Raw genomic sequence first — 19,567 nt, forward strand, 5'->3', positions numbered from 1 at the left:
ACGCTGTGACTCCGACTTTGTGCGGTTTGAGACCAAGCGGTAAAACTAGCACAAATTCCTTTCTTCGTTTTTACAAGTTTACAGAGAGCATATCTGTTCGTAGGTCTTAGCAACCTCAGCATATGATTTTTTTTCTTTCATTATTGAGAACTTTCATCTTTTCACTTAAAGGAAGCACTTTATGGCTTCTCTCTGACATATCTGAACTGCCAGCTTTGCTCCTCATGTGCTTTGGGGCCATTATTAAGTTAAATAAGAATTATTCCAACACTTGTGCTGAGATGCTGTGACAGCTGATCTGCTAACGGAGACAGCTGCTAAGTGCCCGCCTGGTGTGTACACAGCGTGGACACGCTGGACGGGGCAGTGGTTCATGCTGGAAGAGAAGGAGCCGGGCGGCAAGAGATTCATCTTGCTACTCTGAACAGCATGTGACTTATCGCCTCTGAATTGTTTATTTCTTTGATTTTTTGCATTTAACATTTTTAGACTGTGACTGACCATAGTAATTTATCTTTTTTTTTTTTTTTTTTGAGGTACTGGGGATTGAACCCAGGGGCATTCTACCTCCGAGCTACACCTCCAGCCCTATTTTTTATTCTTCATTTTGAAACTGGGTCTTACTGAGTTGCAAAGGGCCTCACTAAGCTAGACGGGGCGCAAGCTTGTAATCCTAGTACTTGGGAGGCTGAGACAGGAGGGTCCCAGATTCATGGCTAGTTTCAGCAACTTACTGAGATTCTGTTTCAAAATTAAAAATAAGATCTGGGCATGGTGGTGTACACTTGTAATCCCAGTACTTGGGCGGCTGAGACAGGAGGATTGAAGGTTGGAGACCAGCTTCAGCAACTTAGTGAGACCTTGTTTCCAAATAAAAAATAAAATTGGGCTGAGAGTGTAGCTTAGAGGTTGAATGTCCCTGAATCTAATCCCCAGTACCCCCCGCCACATACATACACAAATACTAATAAATAAATAAATAATAAAATTGGGCTAGGAGTGTAGCTCAGAGGTAGAATGTCCCTGAGTCTAATCCCCAGTAGCCCCCCACATACACACAAATAATAATAAATAATTAAATAAATAATAAAATTAGGCTAGGAGTGTAGCTCAGAGGTAGAATGTCCCTGGGCCCCATCCACAGCATAGATAGATAAGTAGATAAGATAGAGATAGATAGATAGATAGATAGATAGATAGATAGATAGATAGATAGATAAAAATAAAAAGTGTTTGAGATCTAGGGTAAATTTATTGGTTCAAGCCGGGCATGGCAGTGCACGCCTGTAATCCTCACGCTTGGGAGGCTGAGACAGGAGGATCGCGCAAGGTTCGAAGCCTGCTGCAGCTGGCTTAAGAGACCCTGTTTCCAAATAAAATATAAAATAGATCTGAGAGTGTAGCCTGGAGGTAGAAGGCCCCTGGGTTCCATCCCCAGTACCACACACACACACACACAAATCAGTTCAAGACTACTAAAAGAAAATTGCAAAATTAGGATGAACACATGTCTAATGAAATCTCTAGCTTCGAAAGAGCTCACGTCAAGAAGTCAAGGGCAACTTAAGATACAGGATGGACAGGATGGCCTATAATTTAATGTTTGTTATGGTGTCGCCAAGTGCGTGAGCAATACCAGCTGGGAAAGATAAGCAATTCAAAGAATATGGACTTAGAAACCCCCACGTACTCTAGGAAATTTGGCATGGGGCAATAAGATAGAACTCCATTAGGGATTGCTATAAGTCCTGAATTCAGGCCTTGGAAATCAATCCAGCTGGCAGGGCAGGGAGCCCTGGCCCAGCCTACATGCCACTAAAGAGTCAAAAGCTCTCTGAGAGGAGGCCGGGTGTGGTGGCGCACGCTTGTAATCCTCGCGCTTGGGAGGCGGAGACAGGAGGATCGCTCAGGTTCGAAGCCAGCCTCGCTAGCTTAAGAGACCCTGTTTCCAAATAAAAATATAAAATAGGTCTAGGAGTGTAGCCCGGAGGTATAAGGGTTCCATCCCCAGTACCATGAAAAAAAAAAAAAAAAGCTGAGACTGGGTGATGCTAACTGGCTGCTCCCGGGAAGTGCGCGGCGCAGGTGAAGGAGGTGAGGGCCCCACGGTCACCAGGTTTTCTGAGTTCCCAAGTGTCCGTCACACCATCTGCCTCCTTCAGCCACGAAAGCCATGTGCCATCTTAGGAGCCTGCTTAGCTGCTTCCCCCTGCGGCCCCGGCTGCTCATCAGTCCTAGGTTTGCTCCTCTTCCAGATGGAAGCGAAGCAGGCTTTGGGCAGAGGCAGAAGGTGCCCCCAGTTCTTTTGTCTTCAGTCTTATTCTTACCCACTGTGCCCTGCTTGCTCAAATCCAGGCCCTGGCTCCTATGCTCATTTTCTTGCAGGAATCTCCTGGCTGCCCGCTAAGTTTGGACTCCAGATCTCCCACAGTGCCACACCTGCTCCTGGTCCTGGACCCGGACAGTCACCTCTGGCCACAGTGTCAGCTCCGCCCCACTCAGCTGCAGGCTGAATCTCCCCAGCAGAGGGCACCGGGGAGATTCCCCCAGAATGTGCCAAGGGACAGCGCCTCAAAAGGGTCCCAAGTGGAAGTTAGGGAGGGCACAGCCCCCTCCCTTAGAGAGAAAAGCAAGCCCCTCTCTTCCTCAAAGGGCTGCTGGGAGGGGCCGGACACAGAGCCAGATGACATTAGGATCTACATGAGTTTTGACAACACCAGGTCCTGGCAGAGTCCCAGGGGAGCCTGAAGGAGCAGGTGGGTGAGGGAGGGATGAATGGGGCAGCTCTGCGCCCCGGGACGGCCGCCTGTATTATGATTTGTGTTCATTCCGTAGCCATGGTGCACGGCAGCCGCCCAAACAATACAGAGAGCACAGCTGTTGACGAGCTTACGGTCTCAAATTTTCCGCCCCAGAGCAGCCCGGAAATCCCTTCCCGAACATGCCTTCCACAGTCTGCCTGCAGTCCAGGCTGCGAGCCTCCCTTCTGCGGCTCTGCAGAGGGTTATGCGTCACCCTCACACTCAGCATGGGACCCGTTTCTGTGCGGAGGCCCCAGGACTGGGCTTCCTTTTCTCCGGCCCTGTATTTAAACAGGCGCAGAGCAAAGTCTGTCTCTTTGGGATCAATCAGAATGGCCCGTGGGCCGCTCGAGCTTCGGTACACATATTTCTTTCCTGTGATTGATGCTTCCTGGGCCGGTGTGAAGCCCTTCAAACCCCCACGGGACAGCAGGGCCTCACAGAGAGGCTGAGGATGCCGGAGAGGAGAGCTGGGACCGTCGCATGGGGCCGGCTCTGCAGTGAATGCAACTCCCAGGGGCCAGCTAGGATGGGAGAGTGTAGATGCCACCCCTCCCACAGTGACAGAGGGCAGCTCCCAGGAGCCAATCGGTGGCCAGAGAAAACCTGAGACCAAGAACTTCAGGGGATGGGGTGATTCTGTGCCAGGGCTCCTGGGGTCCGTCTACTTGCACCCAGCTTCCTCGTGGGCTGCAGCTGAGTAGTTTTCACTCAGAAGCCTTCTGGTGCAGGACTTGGGGGCTGCTTAAAAATAAAAAGGCCTAGGAGCAGATACAAGTGAACGTCCGCTCCTGTTGAAGAGGCCTTTCTTGCTCTGCGGAAGCCTCTCATCTCACAGGGCTGCTGATCTGAGGAGGCGCGGAGGCCCCTCCCGGAGACGTCCTCTGGTAGCCAGCCCGTCCCGACCCAGCCCGAGCACAAACGCAGCCATCTGTTCATTTGTCCCTCCACTCACCAACTCCCCAGGTGCCTGCTCCATGTGGGCTCGGTGCTAGAGGCCACAGACTCAGAGACCGCAAAGGCCTAGGTCAAAAGGGAAGGATGTGCGGGGAGGACGGGGCAGCCGGTTGGAGCCACAGGAAGAAGGGGATGCACAGGGGCGATGTCAGCCTCCCAGAGCGACCCCGGGCGGCGGGGCTGCAGCCCACGCTGCTCTAGAAATACAACCAGCATAGCTGGGCATGGTGGTGCACGCTTGTAATCCCAGCATTTTGGAGGCTGAGACAGGAGGATCGCAGTTTGAAGACAGCCTCAGTTACAACTTAGTGAGGCCCTTTGCAGCTCAGGGAGACCCTGTTTCAAAATAAAGAATAAAAAATAGGGCTGGGGGTGTAGCTCAGAGGTAGAATACCCCTGGATCCCATCCCCAGTACCGCTAAAAAAAAAAGGATGTGTGTGTGTATTGGGGGGCAGCAGAGTGGGGCGCTAGGGGCTGGCACACAGCCTCCCCCAGCAATGCACAGTGCTTTGCAGTTCCAGAAGCTTCTCCACTGGCTGTGACTAATTCGTGGCAGGCCTGGAGCCCAGCTAAGCCCCTGGGCCTCCTCTCTGCCCCCTGGGTTGGAACGTAGTGATGAGTGAAATCAGCCCTCAGGTGTATGGCAGAAAGTGCATGTTTCTGGGATGAGACAGATCTGGGTTTGGGTCCCTGCTCTGCATCTTATCAGCAAGGTGACCTTGGGCAAGTTAAGCATCCTCTCTGAGCCCCAGGTAGCTCATCGAAGTGCCAAAGAGAAGCCAAGCCCTACCGTGGAGAATTGCCAGAAGATTTGTAGTATGGAACCCGCTGAGCGCGATACACAGTGTATTGTTACTTCATATACAGCCGGCGTTTTGGGGGTTCAATTTCTGAGGAGACTTGACTCTTCCCTACAGAGTCGTGTGAAAGGTAATGGCCGTGTTTCCTCGCATGACTTCTGCAAATGGTCCCATGTCACCGAATTCGGCCTCCTCTCCTCCCCCCGAGCAGGGATTCCTGACACCACAGTGTGACCACAGCCTCCCCTGACAGGATCTGAGGCGGGGCGGAGGCAGAGAAAGAGCAGAGCCCAAGCACCGAGCAGGCCCAGACACAGCGGGGTGACCTTGGGCATGAAGCCGCACCCCTCCGAGACACAAAACCCAGAGAAGCCCGTCCCTGCAGGGGTCAAGGGTTGCCGGATGGATAAGGTAGTGCGGGCACACTCACGTGCAGGCAAGCTCTATTCCCTCTGCCTGCCTGGGGACAACACCCAGGCCATGCCTCCTGCCTCGGTTTCCTTCCCTGCTCTCCCTGCTCCGGGGTGCTGAGGCCTCGAGGCCCGTTCTGAAGCAGTCAGCAAGCTTGGGGACCCTTGGAAATGTGATGTCTCTGAGGCCGATGCTGGTAATGCCCACAGAGGGGCCAGCAACGCCACCCTCTGCCTGGGCAGCACCGTGGGCCGTGCCCAGGCTCAGCACAGCAACCTCACAAGGAACTTGTTGGATCTTGTCCCTATTTCCAGAAGGAAACTGAGGCTTGGTTTTTCCTGGTCTCCTGCCATAGCACATTCACTATGACACCCGGCTACTGTCAGGAGAGCACAATGAGTGACCCCAAAGCAGGCCCTAAAGAGACTTCTCCAAGGTCACCCAGAAAAAACGAGTGACCCCAAAGCAGGCCCTAAAGACTTCTCCAAGGTCACCCAGCAAAAACGAGTGACCCCAAAGCAGGCCCTAAAGAGATTTCTCCAGGGTCACCCAGCTGATGAGTGCAGAGCTGTCAACACCCACGACTTCTCTGAAGATTAGTTTTTTGAAGATAACTGGCTTTTGACAACTTTCCCCAAAGCATAAGGTAAGGGCTTCTGTCCACACGTGGGCATCCCTTCATCCCATCCCTGACCTGAGGATGCTGGAGGGCTGGGCAAACACCTGGGATAAAAGACTTCCCTGTGGGCCAGAGAAGGACCAGATGGGAAACGCCACACCTGCTTACCTCGCCCTCTGTCAGGAAGGAAACGTGTGTCTGGGTTAGGCAGGGACGCAAGTCCACGACATGTCTGAGTGATCTGTGAGACATCATTCAGGGTGGGCCTGTCTCAGTTTGGGCGCCCTAGCAATAGGCACCTAGGGGCAGGACCCCAGAAAATAAAAGTGTGGGAGGGAAGAGTGGGGACAGGGGAGAGAGAAGGGTAGAAAGGCATGCGTGGATGGGTTGGGTACCACTGCAGGCAACCTTAGCTCCTTCACTGGGGACCCTGTGCAGGGCTGCATGGTATACACCTTGCATGCCGCCCAGAGGCTGGGGAGCAGAGCTTTTGTCCACACACCTTGCTCCCAGGGTGGAGGCGGCCCCTAGAGGCACCCCATCCCTGCATGTCCAAGGGGGATCTTGTTGGGGTGAGTGCCACTTGTAGCTTAAGGAAGCACATCGAATATATGCCACGGCTGTGCCTCAGCCAGGTGTGGCCAGGTGTGCTCTGTGCCAGGGCATCCCCGAGGCTGGCGAGGAGGTGCAGATAAAGGATATGTTAGATTTTTCACCTTTATATCCTTTTGCGCGTGCTGATTTGGAAAGTACATAAAACACAAGATCTGGGCACGGCGGTGCACGCTTGTAATCCCAGCTACTTGGGAGTCTGAGGCAGGAGGATTGAAAGTCCGAGGCCAACCTTGGAAACTTAGGGAGACCCTGACTCAGAATAAAATATAAAAAGAGTTGAGGGTATAGGTCAGTGGGAGAGTGCCCTGGATTCAATCCCTAGCACCCCCCTCACACATGCCCCCCAAAAAGAGGGGGCACAAGAAGCAGGAAAATTCACCTTGTACCCTGCCACCTGGAAATCACCTGGGATGACCCGTTGGGAGCACCATAGGCCCCCTGATCTGAGATTATGTTTCCCCATTTTTGGTTACCCACGCTCAAGTCTTGGCCTGAAAATAGTAAGTGGAAAATTCCAGAAATAAACCATTCATACATTTTAAAACACTTCTATTTTAGCACATTGTTCTACTTGTTCCATATTATTAGTTCTTGCTGTCAGACTCCTTCCGTGCCCAACTTCTATAGTAAATGCTATCACAGGTACAAAGGTACGGGGAAAAAGACATGGTATAGACAGGTTTGGGGGCTCTCCACCATTTCTGGCACCCACTGGCGTTCCTGGAATACATCCCCCATAGATAAACAGAAAGTACTGTCCAGCCTTCAAGCATTATTTTCGTGGTGTGGGCTTTTTGCAGTCTGTGCTGCTCTTGTGTGTCCCCGGGTAACCTGGCCACACCTCCCCTGCAGCCAGCACTAAGAGCATCTGCCAGTTACTTGGATTCAGTTCCAAGCCAGGTCTCCGGGAAGGAGTTCCAGGCCCCGATGGAGCTCCGAGCAGGGAGCCCTCTCATGGGCTGCTCGCTACCCCCAGCAGAGAGCAGATCTGTCACCCTGACCCTGATGCTCTGGTCTCTGCTCGGAAACACAGCCCTGCCCAAAGGGCCAGCAGTTTTAAATCTCTGCTCCAGGGTCATTTCTGTTTTCTTGCTCACTGGAAATAGCTAAGCTATTGCTTCCTAGAGAAAAGTCTATCAAGACGGGCATTGTGGTGCACACTTGTAATCCCAGCGTTTGGGAGGCTGAGACAGGACAATCTTGGTTTATGGCCAGCCTCAGCTACTTAGCAACTCAGTGAGACACTGTCTCAGAATAAAAAATAAAAATAAATAGGGCTGGGGGTGTAGCTCAGAGGTAAAATGCTCCTGGGTTCAATCCTCAGTACTGCAAGAATATTAAAAAAAGAAAAAAAAGAGAGAAAAGTCTATTGTTTAAGGCTATAAGTACAAAAGTGTCTTTTGTACCCCTGCCACAGATGAGACCAAATGTACCAGGCAGGGGCTCCTTCTTGGTGGCCAGAGACACCTGCCATCCCTTCTTCTTCTCTCTCTCCCCATACCAGTCGGCTTTGGTAGCAAGAGGGGTGCACAGGGCTCGACAGGGTGGTACCCAGCCTTGGCTGTCAAACTCAGGCTAGAGCATCACCTGTCAGCCTCCGCTCCCTCACCTGGAAAATGGGCATGGCCCACCCATCTGAACCATTTGAGACTCAGATGAGATCAGGGACATAAAATAGGTGCCACCGTGGCTGATAATGCTGGCCCCCCAAAACAGGGGCTCCCCAGTTCCACCCTACTAGATCTCGGCACCTGTTACATCTGACCTACGGCAGGTGCAGGCAGCCATCCCCCGGAGCCAGGGTCGGGTCCTGCATGAAAATCTGACCAGGCGGGTACAGACGTCCTGGTCCCCAGAGCTGTGTGGGCATCACCCTGGGGCAGCTGGCCTGGAAGCTTGGGTGGTCTCTGCCCCAGCTTTCCCCTCTTCTGCCCAGGGCTCGCTCCTCCCTAGGGTCAGAGGATGACCCGGGAGCATGGTCCAGTCTCTGGGGCAGCGGGCCCAGGAACCCAAGCCTCGACTTCATTCCCCACCAGCTGTGTGACCTACATATAGCAAGTCTCTGTGCCTCAGTTTACCTGGGAGGAATGCTAAGAGCCACCTAGCTCTCCAGTACCTTTCTCAGATACAGAAGACAGTCCACAGCCGGGCATGGTGGTGGCGCACACTTGTAATCCCAGGATTTAGGAGGCTGAGACAGGAGGATCGCAGGTTCAAAGCCAGCCTCGGCAACTTAGTGAGGCCCTTGCAACTTAGTGAGATCCTGTTTCCAAATAAAATCGGGCTGAGGGTTTAGCTCAGAGGTAGGATAACTCTGGGTTCAATCCCCAGTGCCACACACACACACACACACACACACACACACACACACACACACAGACAGTCTATGATAACGAAGGCTGGGATACAGCATCATTACTGGATAATCTGCACCGTCGTTTGGTCTGGTCCTGTGCCCTTTATGTGCACTGCCACATGTGCGGCCCCACAAAAACTGTATGCATTATTATCTCCATTTCACAGATAAGAAAATAGGGTACAGAGAGGGTAGGTCATATGTGCACGGTCATGCAGCACGCAGAGGCAGGACTGGAAGCCAGCACCTTGAGGCCAGACATCGTCCCTCTAACTGCTACCCTCTGCGTCTATGATCCTCCCGGCCACACGTCAAAGCAGGCAGGACTAGCCCCATTTCCCAACTAAGGAAACTGGCGCTCTGACAACCGGCAGGGGGGAAACTGAGCCAGAGGACGCCTTTCCAGGTGTGGAAAGGAAACAGACGGAACCTTCCTCCCGTCCTTGCTGAGTTATTACATTCTGGGATGCCTCTCGCCAGGGCAGTAAGGCTGCAGCTGCCCTGGTGACGGCGCACTTGTGTCTCATCCTCCTGGTCCCTGCCCCAGCAGGCCAGGCCTTGCAGAAGGTCAGCGGATGCCTCAAGGAGCCCGTGCATCAGGGATAAAATCAGACTGCAGAACCAAGCGACCAGCCACCCCAATTCTGCTCGGCTTCGTGGCTTTGGAGAGTTGGCAGGCCTGCGCCCGGCTCTGTCTGCAGGAACTGCGCTGAACTCCTTGGGGATCCCTGGGGAGGGGCGCTGCTGGCAGCCCCCCAGCAAGACAAGCGCTGCGATGCATGCTGCCAGCTCCTCGCCCTCACAGAGGGAGAAGACATTAATTGATCTTTCCCACAGAGACGAGTTGGGGCCTCGGGAGCCTCTGCAGAGCAGTGCTCCAGGGAGGTTTCTTTGCAGCTAAGGGTGGCCACGTATTAGCTTTTGGCCGTGGAGCTGTGGACAGAAACACTGTAGGGCATTTTTGAGACACCTTTTTTTTTTTTTTAAACAGAGAGGGAACGTGCCCTCCTCTTTAGCTCCTCTTCCATCCTGCCTGGGGAAGGTGGATACAGTGGTTGGAGTTCTAGCAGCCATTCTGGACCATGCAGTAGCTTTTGGCAGAGACGTTAAAGGCTGAGAAGGCAGAAGGAGCCCCACATTCTTGGACTACCTGCTTCCAGTCTTCTCTGCTATGAGAGAGAAGCTTATTCTTGTTTAAGCCGATTTGGTTGCAAACAGCCAGGCGAATGCTCACTGGTACATCTCCAACCCCCTTACCTCCCTCCCAGCCAGGTGTACCTCCAGCTACTCTCCAACTTGCAGGTCCCTGGATCTGTCACGTCACCTTACACCCTAGGCCTGCACTGCCAAATGCTGTGCCCTTGGTCAGAAACACCCCGGGAGGTTGGCAAACACCAGCTCATCCTTCAAGTTTCACCTCAGGTGCTTGGGTTTGGAAAACTGTCCTTGATTCTGAGGTCATAGCACATCCCACAGGGTCCTGCCGCTGCCTGCTCACCTGTAGCCCCTCCCTGGGTCTTCAGGTACCTCCCGGAGCAGTGCCTAGTGGCAGGGGCGCTCTCCAACCCTCCCCAGGGGCCCAGGCAGGGAAAGGAATGAATGAGCCAGGCGTGGTGGTACATGCCTATAATCTCAGTACTTGGGAGGCTGAAACAGGAGGATTGCAGGTTCAAAGCCAGCCTCAGCAACTTAGTGGAGGCTGTCTGCAACTTGAGACCCTGTTTCAAAAAATAAATAAATAAGCCGGGCATGGTGGCGCACGCTTGTAATTCCAGCGCTTGGGAGGCTGACATAGGAGGATTGCACAGGTTTGAAGCCAGCCTCAGCTACTCTGACCCTGTTTCAAAATAAAGTATAAAAAATAGGTCTGGGAGTATAACCTGGAGGGGAAAAAAAAAGCCCCTGGGTTCCACCCCTAGTACCACAAATAATAAATAAATAGATAAATAAATAAATAAATAAAGGCTGGGGGTGTAGCCCAGAGGTAGAATGCCCAGTACCACATAAAATAAAAATAAATACAATTTTTTTTATTCTTTTTTTGTGTGTGTGGTACTGGGGTGGAACCCAGGGGATTTTTTTTTTCCTCCAGGCTATACTCCCAGACCTATTTTTTATACTTTATTTTGAAACAGGGTCAGAGTAGCTGAGGCTGGCTTCGAACCTGTGTGATCCTCCTGTCTCAGTCTCCCAAGCGCTGGGATTACAAGCATGTGCCACCACGCCTGGCTAAATAAATGCAATTTTAAAAGGACTAGGGTGTAGCTCAGAGGTAATGCCCCTGAGTTCAATCCCTAATACAAGAAGGAGGAGGAGGAGGAGGAGGAGGGAGAGGAAGAGAAGGAGGAGGAGGAGGAAGAGGAAGAGAAGGAGGAGGAGGAGGAAGAGGAAGAGAAGGAGGAGGAGGAAGAAGAAGAAGAGGAGGAGGAGGAAGAGGAGGAGGAGGAAGAGGAGGAGGAGGAGGAGAAGAAGAAAAAGAAAGAGAAAAGAAGAAGGAGAAAGAAAAAAGAAAAGAAGAGAAAAAGAATGTATGCTATGAGGGCGTGTCCAGAGGAGCCGAGTTACTGCTCTTCAGTAACATCAGAAGTATGCAGGGCAAACCCTCAAGAGAGCTTTGTGTGACTTCATGGAATCTCTCCAAGATGCCCCCAAGTGAGAGGTCACAGCCCCAGCTGCTGCCAGCCCCACCGGATCACCAAGTGTTGGTGATCAGCAGGGCAGCTGCCTACGGGAGCCCCGGCCCGGCAGGGGAGGGCCAGCTTCGTTGAAAGCTGAGCTTACCCTGGACTGGCCCAGGACAGCCATCTGGTTTGGGTCAAAGGTCTCCAGGGACCAATTTGATTTATAGTGAGGGGCAGGGGTAGGGGGAAGCTCTGAGGAACCAGGGAGGCCAGGTTTAGGGGTGTGGAGAGAAAAGAAAGGCCAGGCAGGGGCTCCTGGAGGGTGCAGAAGTCTTAGTTTCCACTCTTACAGGTTCCCCTCCCCAGCACTTCTTGGTTCTGGGGACTGAACCCAGGGGCATTATGTCTTGGAGTTACAATCCCAGGCCTTTCTGTTTCTCTTTTCAGGCTCTCACTAGGTCACTAAGAATCTTGCTAAGTTGCTGAGGTTGGTCTCAAACCTACGATCCTCCTGTCTCAGCTTCCCGAGTACTGGGATTACAGGTGTGCACCACCACATCTGGTATCAGGATGAAAATATTTATTATTAAATATTTTTAATAGAAAAGCATGGCAAAAGAAAATGTAGTATAGAGAGAACCAAGAAATATCTACTGTCTGCCCACTCTCTATCTGGTTCTGTGCCGGGGATCGCTGTGACTCTGCAGAGGGAATGAGTCCACAGGAGTCCTGTCCAGCAACACCTGGTTTTTCACACTGACACACTGATCGATCATATTACTAGCTGCGTCTCACGGGTGATGGCTTTGAAGCACTGGGTGGGTCCTACAACGTGTAATGGCAGAGCTGGGAGTTGAACCAGGGCCATCCACCAGCTGCAGGGTCTTCCCTCTGCCCGCCAGTCCAGAGGAGAGGAAGGTGAGCTGTGCTCAAAGGAGGAGGGAAAGCCGGGCGTGGTGGCGCACACTTGTAATCCCAGGACTTGGGAGGCTGAGACAGGAGGATCACAGGTTCATGGCCAGCCTCAGGTACTTAGTGAGGCCCTCTGCAACTTAGTGAGGCCCTGTTTCAAAATAAATAAAAAGTAGGTCTGGGGGTGTAGCTAGGAGGTAGAAGCCCCCTGGGTGCCATCCCCAATACCGCAAAAACAAAAACAAGGAGAGAAGCCGGGCGTGGTGGTGCACGCTTGTAATCCTCGTGCTTGGGAGGCTGAGACAGAAGGATCGCGCAGGTTCGAAGCCAGCCACGCTGGCTTAAGAGACCCTGTTTCCAAAAATAAAATAGGTCTGGGAGTGTAGCCCGGATGTAGAAGGGCTTCCAGGAACCCCAGTACCACCAAAAAAACAAACAAACAAACAAACAAACAAACAAACAAACAAACAAGGAGAGACCTCAGACCCTCCACCCCCTGCACATGTGCTTTGGCAGCACAGAGCTGAGCGGTCAAGATGGGCTGAGGTCGTTGAAGGGGCTTTAGCATCAAGGTGGCCTGGGAGCTTTGGGGAAGGACCACTTTGACAGAGGCGCAGTGGCGCCGCCCTGCTGGCCAGGAGCACAGCACGGGCAGAGGTGCAGAGACAAGCTGTACCTGGGGCTGCAGATGCTGGGCTGAGGGCTCTGGTGACAAGGAGCTGGCGCAGTGAGCTCTGGTGGGGGAGGCCAACGGCAGGGGACAGCTCCAGGGGTCTGACGAGAGAAAGACCATGCCCTCAGCCCTAGCTGCAGCCCGCCCTGGGAGAAGCAGCAGGAGACGACAGTGACTGATCCTCTTATGGTACGAGGCCCCCTTGGACCCTCCGAGCCAACCAGAGGAGCCCATGCACCCCGCTCTCTTACCCTCCATCTCGACCTTCTTGCCTAGGTAAAAAGCCAGCCAGGCCCCCCACTGCCTAGGGAGGTCCTCGAGGCTCAGGGGGTCCCATGGCTGGCTCAGGTCACACAGCTCAGCAAAACAGCCTGAGAGCCAAAGGTCGGGATGGCCCTGCTGCGCTCAGCCCAGCAGGCAGAGGCAGCACAGAGCAGTGCAGGTGCTTAAAAGACCTGGGTAGCTCCCGAGCACAGGAAGACATGAGGGAAGAGGGGAGCCCTTCAAGGGACCCCGAAAGGGAGGCTCTGAACCAGGGAATCAGTGCAGAGTGCAAATGTCAGTTGTGGCCCAGAGACCTGTTAGCCTCTCAGTTTCCTCACCTGTGAAATGGGGACATTAATAAACCCCTTGTCAGGTTAAGAGGATGAAAATATTTATTATTATTACTATTTTAATTGTGTGTGTGTGCATGTGTGTGCTACTGGGAATGAAAGCAGGGACATTCTACATCCCCCAGCCCTTTTTATTTTTTGTTTGGAAACAGGGTCTCACTAAGTTGCTGAATCTCGCCATATTGCTGAGGCTATCCTCAAACCTGTAATCCTCCTGTCTCAGCCTCCCAAGTACTGGGATTACATGTGTGTGTGTGCCACCAACCAAGCCTGGCTAAGGGTGAAAGTATTTAATGGAACTCGGCAGAGAGCTCTTAGCTTGGGGCAAGATGTTCATCTACTGGTCACTTTGACTTATCTTCCCCTAGGGTCTCCTTGAGCAGCATGGATTCTGTAGTGGAGAAGTTTTCTCTGGCAGGATCCACAGTCCCCGCTCTTCTGGTCTGAGACAGGGACTTTATCAAACAACGAAGCCAGACCAGGTCAGTGAACCCATCCGGGGCTGGAGGGTAGTAGGCAATCCATCACCCATCAGTCTGCCAGAAATGTCACCTCCCAGCAAGGAATGCCAATGGAAGAGCCTATCTCAGACCCATGAGGGGTCTCCAGGAAACCTGACACCAGGCTGCTTCCTGCCAAGCCTCCCCAGTGAGCGGCTGGCAGAGCCTGGCTCTGCCCTTTCACCTCTGCCCTCGATTTGTTTATACATGGGGAAGCCGGGGTCAGAGCCCGAGATGGGTCATGGTTTTAGAAAATGACAACCAGACCCAGCCAGATGTGCACATGTGTCGGGGACAAGGAGAGTGTTTGACAACTCTCTGGGCATAAATACCTGCTGGTGAAGGGTCACCAGGTCAGAAAGAACGAGAGAAAGAGACGGTGTGGCCGCCCCACATGGCGGCTCCCAGCGCTGCTGTGTTTAACTGTGGCCAGGGATGGGAGGCCATTGGGAATTCAGGGCGGGAGAGGGGGACCGGGGTGAACACGCACGGCTGGCCCTCTCCTCCAAAGAGTCTTCACTCCAGACTGTGGGAGAGAAGGCCAGCCGGATCGCAGTAGGGCCAACAGCGGGCGTGAAGGAGGACTCTGACACTACCCAGGCCTTGCCATTTACAAAGGGCTTTCTTCCCAGATCTCATTCCATGTCAGCTCCATTAACAACATTCTTTCTTTCTCTTCCCATTCCACCCACAAGGAAACTGAGGCTCAGAAGGCTCTAGAGCTTGCCTGGGAGCAGAGGTCACTGCTCATTCAAACTGGGCTTCTGGGCAGTGGCAGTTACAGCCCGCCTCCTTCCTCCTCCTCCACTGCCCCCAGGAATTCCTGGCATCCCTCCCGTAGGCCCCTCTCCTCCCCACCAGGACCTCTGACATTCTCTAAAGTTTCCAGGTCCTGACCAAACCTCCTGGAGGAATGCAAGAGAGTGCTTCTCTCCTTGCAGCACTGGCCGCAGATATCCTCCTTGGACAGAAAGGATGCCCCTCGCTCTCTCCAGCAGCCTCCCCAGTGGTCCTGTCCAGACCCACGGTGCCATGGCGGGAGTGGTCTTCTGCACCCGCACTGTCCAATATGGCGCCTGCCAGCTGCGGTGGCTTGGGAGTGTTTGAAGGTGGCCAGTGTGCCCGAGAGATTGGATTTTTTTTCCTGTAATTTTTATTAACATTACTTAATTTTAATTAAACAGCCATAGGTGGTTAGGAGCTGCCATGTTGGAAGTGTTTGTCACCCGACACATCCACTGTGCAGACAGTCGCTCTGTCTCAGAGACCATAAAATTCTGAAGACTCTGAGGTTATCTTGTCCTATGCTTCCTTCCTTTGAGAGGACAATCCAGGCACAGAGAGAAGAGGTGACCTGCCCAGAGTCACCTAGACAGTGGCGAAGTGGGACCTAGCTGGGCCGGGTTTCCTGGCTCCGGGTCTAGAGCTCTTTCTGGAGTCTGTCCCCCTCCTCCCTCTGTTATACCCAACGCCAGACTCTGGGAAAGTCAAGTTAGTTCGAGTAAAGAACGCTTTTGTAACTTTCACACATCTGAGCAATCTGTTTTGGCAAAACATCTCGAACAGTCAAAGGAGGTTACTTGTGTCAGCCAAAGGGGAAATAAAAGTACTCAATCTGTCACTTCCATCCTGGCTTGCTTACCCAGCCTGGAGGTGACAAGCGTCCAGGCCAGCCTCAGGGCTCCCATCCCAGGGGACACGAAGTGTAGACAGAGCTTACCCAAGTAAAACCCTGCTGCCTCCCTGGGGTCTGGCCAAGAACATGGAGAGGCAGGAGCAGGCCCGACAAGGGTGGCTTATGCCTCGGCCCTGGGTCACCCGATCACCACCCGCGATGGGGAGACTAAAACGCAAGCACCCTTCCTAAGAACAGCTCTGGGCTGAGGTTTTGGTGGGGCTGTGAGGTCCATGCTGGGGATCCCTGTTGTAGGGTGGCCTCATTTCTTGGCCAGATGGTGTTTGGTAGACCTAATGAACTTTATACATAAGAAGAGAGAAAAACCCAGAATTCAGGAAGGTGAGAAAAATAAACAGTGGAGTTTCCCATGAGCTCCAACACTCACTGTGTGACCCCAGACTTTTGGCCTCAACCATCTGATCTGTAAAATAGAAATGGCACATCGCGTGGGTCAAAGGCCATCCTCACCAGCACTCCGACAGGACATGTCCCATCAGACAGGAGACTGGAAGGACTGTTTCTTTACAGTGAGGCCGGGCAGAACTTTGTCTTAAGTAGTGCATTGCCTGGAGTCTGAATGGTAGAAAACAAGGCCACAGACCTGGGTCCACCCCTGAGGGCCCCTGTACCTCTCCAACACACCTGGCCTCTCAGTCATCACAGGGGCCTCACTCAATGTCCCTCCCCGGAGAGGAGCCGCGGCACCTGCTGACACCCCCACCCCACCTTCTCCAATTCTGTTCTCTTAACCCCATTTATCTACATCTGAATCCATTGTAGGCATTTATATTTTTCTTCTGTTTCTCGCTCAGATTGTCATCAGCATATCCCCAGTCTCTGACACCTAAGAGATGTTCAAAACACATTCACTGGCTAACTGGCTGGCTGATAAAAAACCTCTTATCTGGACCATGGCTCCCATCAGGCCATGGCGGCTCCAGAAGAAAAGAAACCAGACCTGCCCAGGTGGGGGTCACCACAAACACCAGGGGAAGGTGTCACTGCCCCTACATGGCTGAGGAAGTAGCAATGGTGTCTTTACCCTCAATTCAAATTAGCAGTGATGGGCAGGGGCAGCTGATATCAGCCCATGATTCCTGACTACCCGGGCACTTCTTTTCCAGTGGGATGCTTACGTCCTTTCTTTTTGTTAGTGTAGATCTGTGGGAAGCAGGAACATCTTCCAAGCCATCCAGACCTGCTGTCCTCCTGTTTGGCCTTCAGGTATGGGGCCATTAGTTCAACAAACGCTTACTAACAGCTCAGCACGTGTCAGAGCTGGGGAAACCGGGCAGACAGGACAGCACTGCGCCTCCTGGAACCTCAGCTGAGGACCTGCTTTGGGAAATGCTTCTACATAATGCAGGTGAGCCCAGAGGCCTCTCGGGAGGTCCTAGGAGGAACGGGTAGAGTAAGAGCCTTTCCAAACTAGGGTGCCCTAGGCTACACCGACACATTTTCCCTTTGGAAAAAGAAGCGACTGAATTCTGGTAAACTGAGCTCTGCTTGGTGTCAGAAGCAATGAGAAGGACCTTCTGGTCCCCCAAGCTTGTTCCAGCCAAGGCTGGGAGCCAGGCCCCACTCCCTGACCAGTCCCTAGACATCCAGGGCATCTCTGTCTGTGGGGCCCACACCCTTCCCTGCTTGGCCCTGCACCCCACTCTCTCCAGCAGCTTCCCCTACGCTGGCTGGCTGGCGCTCGCTTCTGGCCAGCATGAGAAGCTTTTAACCCACGTCGCATGGCCACTGAGAGATTTTTTTTGATTTAGCAGGTGAGAGTGAGCGAAGCCTGTGTTTCTGTGATCCCCGAGGAAAGCCGAGGTCCAGGCAAGAGTGCCAAGTACTCCTACAACTAACAGAACCATCAGGAAGGTCCGGCCCAGAGGCAGCCAAGCAGAGGAGCCTCTGCCCTTTAGAGAAGTGCTAGGTTCATCGGAGGCTCAGGATTTTAGACCAAAAAGAATGTGCCTGCTAGTACATTATTAAAGCTATGAGCACCAGGGGCCAGGTCAGAGCCATGGTGAGCCAAGGCTGAGGGGTGCCACAAATTATGAGAGGACAGGAAAGATAAAGAAGAGGTTGGTAATATTGTGGGGGGGGGGCAGATGTCCCACTGAGGCAGCAATGGGATGTCTGAGCACCTTCCCACTCCTGCACCTGCTACCCCTTCCCCAGTGCTTGTGTGACCTTACACTCAACCCTCTCCTGAAGCAACTTTGGTCTTCTGGATCCTGGACTTCCAAAGGTCCTGGACTTCCGACTAAACATACCCCTTCTAGTTGGGCGTGGTGGCGCACGCTTGTCATCCCAGCATTTGGGAGGCTGACACCAGTGGATCATGGTTTGCAGACAGCCTCAGCTACATAGTGAGGCCCTTCTCAACTTAGCAAGACCCTGTTTCAAAATAAAGAATAAAAAATAGGGCAGGGGTTGTAGCTCGGAGATTGAATCCTCCTAGGTTCCATCCCCAGACACACACACACACACACACACACACACACACACACATCCCCCTTCTACCCTCAGAGCTGGGCCGGGGCTCTGTGTGAAGTTGTGAGCCTCGGTCTGCAAGCAGAAGTACCCAATGAATGGGACCCCACATATCCTTCTTAGCGAGTCCTAGACGTCACACAGAGAACTGTTATCCATCTCCCTAAACAGCAGAAGCCAGCCCGCTCTGACACTGGGGCACCCCATGAGATGGGTTTGGAGGAGGAACATCAGCAGCAAAGATCTAGAACACAGCTTTGGCTGCAAATGGAGCAAAGGCGTCTCCTTAAATGACTGTGGATCTGAGATGGGGCCAGGGGAGGGAGCAGGAGGGGGTCCCAGGCATCCCCTTAGGTGTGGTCCTGGGGCCCGCGGTGGGGCAGGGCCTGGGCCTATCAAGGCTTCAAGCAGGCAGGTCACGAATCGGGGCCCTGGCAATTCTATTTATAGAAAGAGGCCTCTGCAAAGGATGAGGGAGCAGGGAGAGGCAGCAGGGCAGTATTTTCCAAGCTCACGCTGTCTCGGCTTAATTTCATCCCAAGCAAATAAATCATTAAGGAGGCACCGAGTCCTGGAAGATCTGACGAAGGAGGGCCATTAAACGGCATAGCCTTCGCTTGAATTATGGAAGGCCTCCGACAGCAGCCTTATTAGTGTCTGGGCCAGGCTGTAACTCAAGCTAACCACCCCCTCGCCTTAACCAAGGGACAGGTTGGGCAAATCGGTGGGCTTCTGGATCCCCCAGCAAATAAACGCTGCTGCCAGCCTCACAGGCCATTTGCTACCCCCTCCCTGTTTACACATCCCCCCTACAAATTCCCTTACTCTATTTAGTCTTTCCGGGCGCCAGCCACTCAGAACCAGCACCCATGCCAAGCAGGAGGACTGAGGATGAAGAACAGCAGAAGCGCTGTCTTTAAGGGTATTTAAGTGCTGGGCAGCGGGCACTCACAGCACTAGCTTTGACAAACCCTTCTGATAAGCACACTACAGCCCAGGCCTGGAACCACCTGCAGCCACAGAAGCTGGACCTGACCAGCACAGCTGGGAAGTCAGAGGTGCAGGCGCGGAGTAAAGACTCATTCTAGTCCCCTGACCGCCACCTCCCTAGCAGGTGCCCTGAGCTGGCTCTTTATCTCCCTGGACCTCAATCTCCTCCTGTGCAAAATGGGCTCAGTGTCCCTCCTCTTCATCCCTGGGGGCTCGAGGAGCCACCCAGCGGAGGGTGCAGGCTAGCTAGCCTTTGCACAGGGCGGTGTGGGGGTGGGGGGAGGTTTACCTGAGATGATGCGGGAGCAGCTGCAGCCCTTGGCAGGCGAGCGCTCCAATCAGTGACTGTTTAACAAAGAGCTGCTTCCATCTGCAGTAATCCCTTCCCTTACAAAGTGACCCTCGCGGGGAAGCTCGAGGATAATCGCGTGGATCTACCGTGACCACCTCGCGGGCGACTGTGACATCTGAGTCACACGGTGGTTGGAGAGGGTAAAAACAGAGGGTAGTGCAATTGCGGACAGGACTC

At 53.1% G+C, this 19,567-nt stretch overlaps 1 protein-coding gene across 1 annotated transcript in view; it reads right to left on the reverse strand.

The window, feature by feature from the left end:
• Positions 1-19,567, reverse strand: part of SPSB4 (splA/ryanodine receptor domain and SOCS box containing 4) — a gene marked incomplete at both ends in the record, with an annotated part of 59,479 nt that overhangs the window by 28,205 nt on the left and 11,707 nt on the right. The window lies entirely within an intron of this gene.

Source organism: Muscardinus avellanarius (genome assembly GCF_963383645.1).
Source record: "Muscardinus avellanarius genome assembly, chromosome: 5".
NCBI classification, from domain to species: domain Eukaryota; kingdom Metazoa; phylum Chordata; class Mammalia; order Rodentia; family Gliridae; genus Muscardinus; species Muscardinus avellanarius.